The sequence below is a fragment of the Hylobates moloch genome, unplaced genomic scaffold, assembly GCF_009828535.3.
Source record: "Hylobates moloch isolate HMO894 unplaced genomic scaffold, HMol_V3 SCAFFOLD_109, whole genome shotgun sequence".
In the NCBI taxonomy this organism is placed as follows: domain Eukaryota; kingdom Metazoa; phylum Chordata; class Mammalia; order Primates; family Hylobatidae; genus Hylobates; species Hylobates moloch.
Window position 1 is genome coordinate 77627 of NW_026652384.1, and position 10308 is coordinate 87934.

Here is a 10308-nt window from a genome sequence, read left to right on the forward strand (position 1 = left end):
ACGGTGAAACCCCGTCTCTACTAAAAATACAAAAAAATTAGCCGGGCGTGGTGGCGGGCGCCTGTAGTCCCAGCTACTCGGGGGGCTGAGGCAGGAGAATGGCGTAAACCCGGGAGGCAGAGCTTGCAGTGAGCTGACATTGCACCACTGCACTCCAGCCTGGGTGACAGAGCGAGACTCCATCTCAAAAAAAAAAAAAAAAAGTGTATTTCATTGTTATGTAAAAGTATATTTCATTGTTATGTGGGAGGTAGGCAATCCAGAACTAGCATGGCAGTTCCACGACTTCATCAGGGACAGAGTTCATTTCTCTTTCTCCTCTCTTCATTCTTGCGTATTTCAGTATGGCTGCTAGAGCTCCAGCAATCACTCCCAAATTTCCAGGTGACAGGAAAAAAAAAAAAAAAATAGGAGTAGGGGAAAGGGTAGAAAGTGGCATATTTTCAGTTCTGTATTGTTCTTTTAAAGAGGTTTTTCAGAAACCTTACCTAACAAATTTTACTTATATCTCCTTAGCCAGAATTTAGTCATGTGGCTGTAGGAGTAGTGGAGAAATGGGGTTGTTTCACACAGTGCGTTGCCACAGAAAATAAAATGAGGCATCTGTTCCTAGGAAAGAAAGCAAAATGAATTTGAAAGAGGCAATTACAAGTCTCTGCAATAGATCAAATACAGAGATTGAAGAGAGAAAGTATTGGAAGCATTTATAGAGTAAGTAAGAGACAAATGAGACCTGGAGTGGTGATCATTGTAATGGTAGGGAAAAAAACTACTATAGAGAGATACAGGTGGTAAAATTAATAGGAGCTGACAACTGATAGATTTGGGATGGCTGTGGGAGTGAAGGAAACTGTAACTGAGTTCAAAGATGAGACTTTATTTTCGTCGTAAACACAACCAGGGTGACAAAATGATGAATGGGTGGGTGGATAAATAGACAGATGTACAATCTGTGAGAGTCCGGTAACCATTTATATTTGTGTAGCACAAATCAAATATTGTCTTTGCATTTTATTTATTTAACCAAGTAATACTCATTGCATATCTACTAATTTTTAGGCACTCATCTCAGGCCCGGGTGCAGCAGTTTCAGTTAAGGTCATGGCCAAGAGACAGCATGAGTTTGCTCGGGCTGCCTTAGCAGAATACCACATACAGGGTGGTATCAACAACAGAAATTTATTCTCTCACAATTCTGGAGGCTAGAAGTCCAAGATCAAGGTGCTTTCAGGGTTGGTTTCTGGGGAGTCCTTTCTTTCTGGCTTATAAACAGGCCTCTTTTCCCTGTGTCCTCACATTGCCTCTGCTTTGTGTGTATGTGCAGAGAAAAAGAGATGGAGATTTCTGCTGTCTCTTCCTCCTCTTAACAAGGTCACCATTTCTATCGGATTAGAGCCCTGCCCTTCTGACCTCGCTTAACCTTCATGACCTTCTTACAGGCATCTCCAAATACAGTCACATTAGGGTTAGGGCTTCAATATAGGAATTTGGGGGTAAGGACTGGGGACAAAATTCAGTCCATAACAGAGGCTGTAACAAAGAGATTCCAAAATAAGGTAGACTTTTATTTCTCTTACTTGCTCTCCAGAGGTAGCGGGCACTCTGGGACTGGTAGGTGACTCTGCTCCATAACATCAGAGGACAAAGATCCTTCTGTTTTGTATCTTGGCCATTCTCAAAGCCATTGTCCTCATATGGTTCCTCCTCGCAAGGTCTGCATCCAGCCTGCAGGAAGGGAGCAATTGTTTGAAGGCAAGAAAGGAAAGGTAAAGCATAATTTTTATTTACAACATATTGGAAATATTTTATTGGCATAGCCACACCTAGCTGCAAGTGAGGTTGGGAAATGTACTTTCCACCTGGCAACCACATGCCCAGCTCATACTAAGTGGAGGTGGTGGTCTGTTACTATAAGGAAGAAGGAGAGAATTGTTACTGAGGAAATTAGTTGCTTCTGCCACAAATAGTGAACAAAAGCTGCAAAAATCTCTTTCCCATTGGAGCTTACATTTTGGCAGTGACAGAAGAGAGAGAAAACAAGCAAATCAACAGCTAAACCACCCTGCAATTACTTTCCAGTAATAAATCTGACCATATTGTCCATGATGGTCGGTCATCTACCATCATAGCCTGGGATGGCATTCCCTGAGCACCAAGAACTTTCATACCCCAGCGTGTGCAAAGATGCCATGGTTCCCTTTGCCTTGGCGTGTTGATTTTTCTTTATGCTCTGATTGGTACAGAAGTGAAAAATAGCAAGCAAAACCTAGTGTGTCAGAAGGTGAGAAGTATCAGAGAGAGAGATAAAATAGGGAAAAGGAATTGGGAATGCCAGATGTCATGGGGTGAGCATGTTGCTGTTTTAAATAGGGTGGTCAGACATTTCTTCTTTACAGACTTCATAGCTGTGAGCAAAGCCGTGGGTTCCCATGAAAGCCTGCCACTAACCTCAGTGAGTATGGGAAACCACCTATCACCAACAGATGGCGGGAGAGGTCTTGCTCTATTATGCCTGGACCATTGTACTGATACTCTGCTTATTTTATTTTATTTTAATTTTTTAATATGGACCACTTCACGAATTCGTGTGTCATCCTTGCACAGGGGCCACACTAATCTTCCGTGTACAACTCTAGTTTTAGTATATGTGCTGCCCAAGCAAGTGCTATCTTAGAGGTGATTTTGCAAAGCGGCTTATGATCCTTAGAAGTCCTAAGCCCTAAAAAGATGATACTGCTCCCCTCGAATATGTACCTCAAAATGAAGAATAACTCCGAGATGCATCTCAGAATGCAGTGGCTCAGGCTTATAATCCCAGGTAGGAGGACTGCTTGTGGCCAGGAGTTTGAGACCAGCCTGGGCAAGATAGAAAGACCGTCTCTACAAATAAGTTAAAAAATATTAGCCAGGTGTGGTGGCACGTGCCTGTAGTCCTAGCTACTTGGGAGGCTAAACTGGGAGGATTGCCTGAGCTCAGGATTTAGTGGCTATAGTGAGCCATGATTGTGCCACTGCACTCCGGCCTGGATCACATAATGAAGCCCCATCTTTTAAACAAGAACTCCAGACCAGGAAGTTAGTCTTTTTCCATGAATATTACTTTTTCTTTTAAATATCAAATACTGATTTTTCCAAAAAAGTTTTGAAGGCAATTTTTGCTGTAGCTCTAGGGGCATGTTTGTCTGCCAGGTAGGCAATCAACCGGTTTTACAACATTATTCACCCCAGTGATTTCCAGTAGGAACAAAAGGAACAAATATTCAAAGTGCTAATAAGAAGGGCATCCAAGGCCGGGCGCGGTGGCTCACGCTTGTAATCCCAGCACTTTGGGAGGCCGAGGCGGGCGGATCACGAGGTCAGGAGATCGAGACCACAGTGAAACCCCGTCTCTACTAAAAAAATACAAAAAAATTAGCCGGGCATGGTGGCGGGTGCCTGTAGTCCCAGCTCCTCGGAGAGGCTGAGGCAGGAGAATGGCGTGAACCCGGGAGGCGGAGCTTGCGGTGAGCCGAGATCGCACCACTGCACTCCAGCCTGGGCAACAGAGCAAGACTCCATCTCAAAAAAAAAAAGAAGGGCATCCAATTACAATGGGAAAGAAAAAGTGACTTTGCACAGAAATGTACATCGTCATATGTGACTTGCATCCTGCCACTTGGTTTGGACTTAGGATCAAATGCCTTATAGGCCACTGATGTGAGATGTCACAGCGTGGTCAAGGATGGCATTAGGTGTAAAAAAGAATTGATATTCAGCTTATTACATTTACAAGTTCAGAAGCCTAGTTGTTCCTTAAACTTTTGATTCAAACTTACAAATTCTATCATTTTATTTATGTACTAGCCTAGTTTTCTTCAATTACTTTAAAAAAAACCTTTCGACTAATGTTTGTCTCATTTGTGACTTAATTAAAAGGCTTGAAATATTTTATATCACATTTGTACATTTAACAGATTATATTTCTGTCTTAGTCCTTCAGTTATCTCACTCAGCAAACCTTTCTGAATACTTAAATGATTTAGGCCGGGCGCGTTGGCTCACACTTGTAATCCAAGCACTTTGGGAGGCTGAGGCGGGCAGATCACCTGAGGTTAGGAGTTGGAGACCAGCCTGGCCAACATGGTGAAAGTCTGTCTCTACTAAAAATACAAAAATTAGCTGGGCGTGGTGGTGGGCACCTGTAATCCCAGCTACTTGGGAGGCTGAGGCAGGAGAATTGCTTGAACCATATGTGTGTGTGTGTGTGTGTGTGTGTGTGTATAAACACACACATATATAGAATATGAATATTATGTAAATCAATGGATTACAGTTCTTTAAACTATTCCAAAATAGAAAATTAATGTAGTATAGTTTTGACTTAAAATCACAAATCTAAATCAAGTACTCAATGACACGTTTTAAACTGGCATTATAAGCTGCCACCCTAAAAGTTCAAATTTTTAACATCATGGCAATATAAACTACTAAGTTCTAACATATTCTTCTTAATGTTTCTGATGTCTTTGAAGATTTTTATGTCTCAGATCTCACTCTTGGCATGAATAAAAGTTCTGTGCTTATACACCTATTGTAGAGCCAGAGGTTACCTTGGGCACAGGTCTGGGGTGGAAGACAACCAGGGAAATTCTTTTTACTCCAACTAAGGAAACTATGAGATCATCCCATGTAAATTTGAGGGAAGCCTTCTATATTGGTTTCCTATGTTGTTGCAGCAGATTACTTCAAATCTATGTGTCTTTAAACAACACATATTTATTATCTTACAGTTTTGGAGGGCAGATATTTAAAATGGATCAGCAGGGCTGCGTTCCCTCTGGAGGTTCTAGGTGGAGAGTCTGTTTTCTTGCCCTTCCCAGCTTCTAAAGTCTGCCTGCATTCTTTGACTAATAACCCCTTCCTCTATCTGCAAAGCCAGGAGTATAGTATCTTCAAATTTCCCTCTGTCTCTGACTTCTGTTTCCATCATCATGTCACCTTTCTCTGGCTTTTACTCATTTGTCTTTCTCTTGTAAGGACCCTTGTGATTCCACTGGGCCTGCCGGGTACCCCAGGATCATCTTCCCATCTCAAGGTCATTAACTTAATCACATCTGCATAGTCTCTTTTGCCATGTAGGGTAATATAAAGGCACGTACACAGGTTTTGGAGATGAGGACATGGATATCCTTGGGAGGCCGTTATTCTGTCTACTCCCCCTTCTGCAAACACGTAAGGACCAGATGCTGGTCTGTCCAAATCCCCAGCAAGCCACACTGGACTTTACGTCAATGACCCTTAACTACAAGCGAGGGATGTTCCCGTAGCCCACGTTCCTGGATTCATATTCCATGTATTGCCTACTTTTTCTGTCTACATTCAAAAGTCTGCAGCCATTTTATTGCTTGATTGATTTTGTATGTGGCTGTTGTATATAAATCTCTTTCTGCTTTGATCCAAAGACTTTTGAACTTTAGGACATAGAATTCTTATAGTGCTAGGTAATGGTCCACTGAATTCTGGATGTCTCTCATGACTTTGTCAAGGCTCATAAGACCTCTCTTACGACAGACTTTTAGTACATGAGCCATTATTGGGTATAGAAGCTTCCATGGGCATACTTGGTCGCAGTGCTGTCTTCATCTTTCTTAGTGAGCCAGGATATTTCTTCAGTGCTTATTGCTCAGCTTCACAATTCCACAGAATGGATGCACCTCTGAGAGCCTTCTGAGCCCCAGCATGACCAGGGCAAAAGCAGGAGACTTAGTGGGATCCCAGGTGGATCCTGGACATACCCCAGCCTTAATCAGTCTCTCTAGGGGTGGGACCTGAGAATCCACGTTTTTCACAGGCTCTCCAAGAGACCTTTATGCACACTAGAGAGACTCACCTTTACAGTGTCCTTGCCACACAGCAGTGGAGTCTCTAGACAGTGGCAATGTCCCTCATCCCATTGCTTTTGCACTACAATTTTTTGCATGCTGGACGTGTGGTCAAGACCTACAGGCTCTAGAACAGGACACAGTGGCTTATTTGGGTCCCCCTCCTCCCTAGTTGTATGACTTTGGACAAGATCCCTACACTCCCTGGACTCACCTTCCTCATCAGTGAGATGGAACATATTGGCACCGGCACCCGCATCGTATGGTTGCTGTGAAGCTCATTGTGTTGATTAAAACATTCAGAACACTGGTTGGTATATAATAAGTACTCAATATCTCTTAGCTATTTGAAGTTTATGTAATACATAAATGCTACATATTATCTGTGTTTTAGTTTGGGAAAGGTTATTATGGAGAAGGTGTTGGCCCAACTTTCATCTCAACTCCATGACCAAGCGTTGAGAAAACTGGATTTTCCTGTTTATATCCTTCTCAGATTCCATTTGCTTGCATAATACTTCAGTTCTTTCTGTTTCCTTTCCCTAAATGCAGATGCATGTTGTTCAACAGAAGATATCAAGACTAAAAGGGGCCTAAAAGGGCATATGGATAGATCAGCAACAACAGAAATAATAACTATACCATAAGAAGAATATTAACTACATTTATTGACCATGGCTTGGTCTGTTCAGGCTACTATAATAAGATAGGGTGGCTTATAAACAATAGGAATTGGCCAGGTGCTGTGGCTCACGCCTGTAACCCCAGCACTTTGAGAGGCCGAGATGGGTGGATCACAAGGTCAGGAGTTCAAGACCAGCCTGACCAACATGGTGAAACCCCGTCTCTACTAAAAATACAGAAATCATCCGGGCGTGGTGGCGGGCACCTGTAATCCCAGCTACTCAGGAGGCTGAGGCAGGAGAATCACTTGAACCCGGGAGGCAGAGGTTGCAGTGGGCCGAGATCACGCTGCTGCACTCCAGCCTGGGCTCCGTCTCCAAAAAAAAAAAGAAAAACATAAAGTAGAAATTTATTTCTCACAGCTCTGGAGGCTGGAAAGTCCAAGATCAATGTGTCAGCACAGTCAATGTCAGGTGAGGGTCTGCTTTCTCATAGACAGCTGTCTTCTCATTCTAACCTCACATGGCAGGAATGAGAGGTCTCTTTCAAGCATCATTCAAAAGGTCATTAATCCCATTCGTGAGGGCTCTACCCCTATGACTTAATCACCTTCCAAAAACCCCATCTTCTAATCTCATCACCTCAGGGAGTAAGTATTTCAACATACAAATACTGGGGGGACATGAACATTTAGACCATAGAAGAACACTTACTATGTGTAATGGTTAATTTTACGTGTCAACTTGAATAGGCCATAGTATCCAGTTTTGGGTCAAACACCAGTCTAGATGTTGCTGTGAAGGCATTTTTTAGATGTGATTAACATTTGAATCGGTACTCTTTGAGGAAAGCATATTACCCTCCATCATGTCGGTGGGCCTCGTCCTGTCAATTGAAGGTCTTAAGAGAAAAAGATGGATGTCCCCAAAGAAAGAAGGAGTTCTGTCTTCAGACTGCTATTAGACTCTAGCTGCAATGCCAGTTCTTCACTGAGGTGCCAACCTGCTCATCTGCCATGCAGATTTTGGACTTCTCAGCGCCCACAGTCACATAAGCCAATTCTTTAAAGTCTCGCTTTCTCTCTCTCTCTCTCCATCGATATAATAGATAGACAGATAGAGATATAGATACATTAGATAGAAGATAGATGATGATAGATAGATGATAGATAGATAGATAGATAGATAGATAGATAGATAGATAGATGATAGATATAGATAGAGAGAGAGATGAACCTAGAGATAGATCTATCTCCATTTATATCTATTCTGTCAGTTCTGTTTCTCTGGAGGAACCCTAACCTAGACCAATGCAGTATGTGACAGGCCAGAACTGATCCTCTGCACAACTCTGGAGGGCACCATTCACCCTGAGCTGAAACATGCCAGGAGCTTTGTAAATGGTTTGCACGTGGCCTCTCGTGGAACCCTCATGATAGCTCTTTGAGGGAGCTGCTATTTTTATTCCCATTTTAAAGATGAGGGAATCAAAGGGTAAGAGAGTCAGCTCTCAAACCCAGGGTCTTAACAGCTCAGTGTAGGTGTGATTCAAAGCAGCTGTGTCCAGGACATTAAAGTAGTTAAAGCGCAGTGCCAAGACTACAGCCGACACCTCCTCATTCTTGCCACACTGCCTTTTCACACTAGCAAGCTTCCTCACAGAAAGAAGAGAAAATTTATAACCTTGCTTCACAAGAGCAAGCAGAGAAAGAAAGAAAATTAGTCCCGACTGGAACATTTCCGGTGAGTGCTCAACTATATTTCGTATTAGCTGCCACTGGTTAAGAGCCATAGGCCCCTGAGAACTCGAGATAAAGCAATTTTCCAGTTAGTGACTTCGACTTGCCTCCTATTCTCTTGCTTTTTGTATCTCAGCTTTCAATATGACTTCAAGGCATGTAGAAATGCCTGCCTGGGTGTCCTACTGGGCTTTCTGCAGAAGCTTTTTTTTTTTTTTAATTATTATACTTTAAGTTCTAGGGTACATGTGCACAACGTGCAGGTTTGTTACATATGTATACATGTGCCATGTTGGTGTGCTGCACCCATTAACTTATCATTTACATTAGGTATTTCTCCTAATGCTATCCCTCCCCCATCCCCCTGCCCCACGACAGGCCCCGGTGTGTGATGTTCCCCACCCTGTGTCCATGTGGTCTCATTGTTCAATTCCCGCCTATGAGTGAGAACATGTGGTGTTTGGTTTTTTATCCTTGCGATAGTTTGCTGAGAATGATGCAGGAGCTTTTCAACAAGGAAAGGTCAGGCAAGAAGTGCTGGGCTTATTTGCATCCCCTCGATCTTGAGACTGAAATGAAAACTCTTTGTCCAAGAGCCTAGCCCTTCTCTCAGTGGTTGTCTGAGGCAGAGAGACCTGCAGCTTTTAAGAAGCCCTAAGTTGTCTTTCTGAAGTGAGGTTTGTTTTCTCTCTCCCCACCAGGTATTAGTCCATTTAGGAAATAGTGTTAAAAGCAATTGCCTGACCAGTTCGGGCTAACCCAGGGGTTGCCAAATCCATGCTTCTTACACAATTTACAAAATATTTTCTTTGTAGTTGTCCTTGAAGCCCAAGAGGAACTAATGGCTTTAACTACCAGCCTACATGTTTCAAAGTGATTTCCACATCAGGAAGCCATTGTCGGCTTCCCCAAACACTTAATTGGTATAGGATGTGAGCAATTCTGAAAGGCCACGCTTCTTGTTCCAGCCCCAATTCGTCGCTCAGATAAGAGCTGGTTTTCAGCAACGATTTCCATTTCTGCCTCCTTGTGTGTGCTAAATCATTTATGGCTCCATTTTTCTATGCAATAAAAGACTTCTTTGGTCATGAAAAAGCATTATAATTACCCCTGGCACCCAAGAAATGGAGTTGGCTTTGCGGTCACAAAGACCAAAGTGCTCTGTGTTGGCATAAAACCCACGAGGAACGGCATCAAAAACACCTTTGCAAGTGCATGGTGGTAAAGAGCACAGCCTCTAAAATCTAGACAAGTTAACTTACTTCTCTCTAGACCTCAGTTTCCTCGTTTGTCAGTTGGGGTTATAATGGTACTTCCCTTACAGGGTAATTCAGGGATTAAGTGAAATATGCACAAAGTTCATAGAACAGTAACTGACACATAATCTATTATATAAAGCAAGTATTTATCATCCTCTTCCTCTCTTCCTCCCTCTGGCATCACCATCATCATTCTCATTGGCAGCATCTTTGAGTAAGAACTCTTTTTAGAAATTATGTAAAACTCAGAAGTTATAAGGAAGAAAAGTTAAAAGTTTAACCATATAAAAATAAAATATATGTATATGAAAAAATTAAGAAATCCATAAACAAAGTCCAAAGATAAATTCTAAACTGGGAGAAAAATGTTCTCCACACATTTGCCAGATTAAGGCATTATTTCCATTTACAAAGATAAACAACTTGCTTTTAAAAAAAGTGTTTGCTGAAGAAAAATAACAGTCAAAATAAGAAAGAAAGAGAAAGAATGAGAATAAAAGGAAAAAGAAAGAAATATGGTGAAAAGACACAGGCCGTTTTAGAAAATTTAAAGGAAATGACAAGCAAATGAATTACACCCAATTTATTTCATAATCAATGAAATATACATTAAAAGATCAATGAGAATTTTTTTCATCTATTGAATGATGAAAAAATTGGTAGTAGCCGGTATTTGCAAAAGTGTTCTCCACCTCTGGGGCCACGTGTGGTGGCTCATACCTGTAATCACTTTGGGAGGCCAAGACAATCATATCACGTGAGGTCAGGAGTTCAAGACCAGCCTGGCCAATGTGGCGAAACCCTGTCTCTACTAAAAATACAAAAA

At 42.0% G+C, this 10308-nt stretch overlaps 1 non-coding gene across 1 annotated transcript; it reads right to left on the reverse strand.

The window, feature by feature from the left end:
• Window positions 1–2559: 2559 nt before the first annotated feature.
• Window positions 2560–2662, reverse strand: LOC116463981 (U6 spliceosomal RNA). The gene has a single exon (XR_004246831.1). It is a non-coding gene; the product is annotated as a U6 spliceosomal RNA (small nuclear RNA).
• Window positions 2663–10308: the final 7646 nt, after the last annotated feature.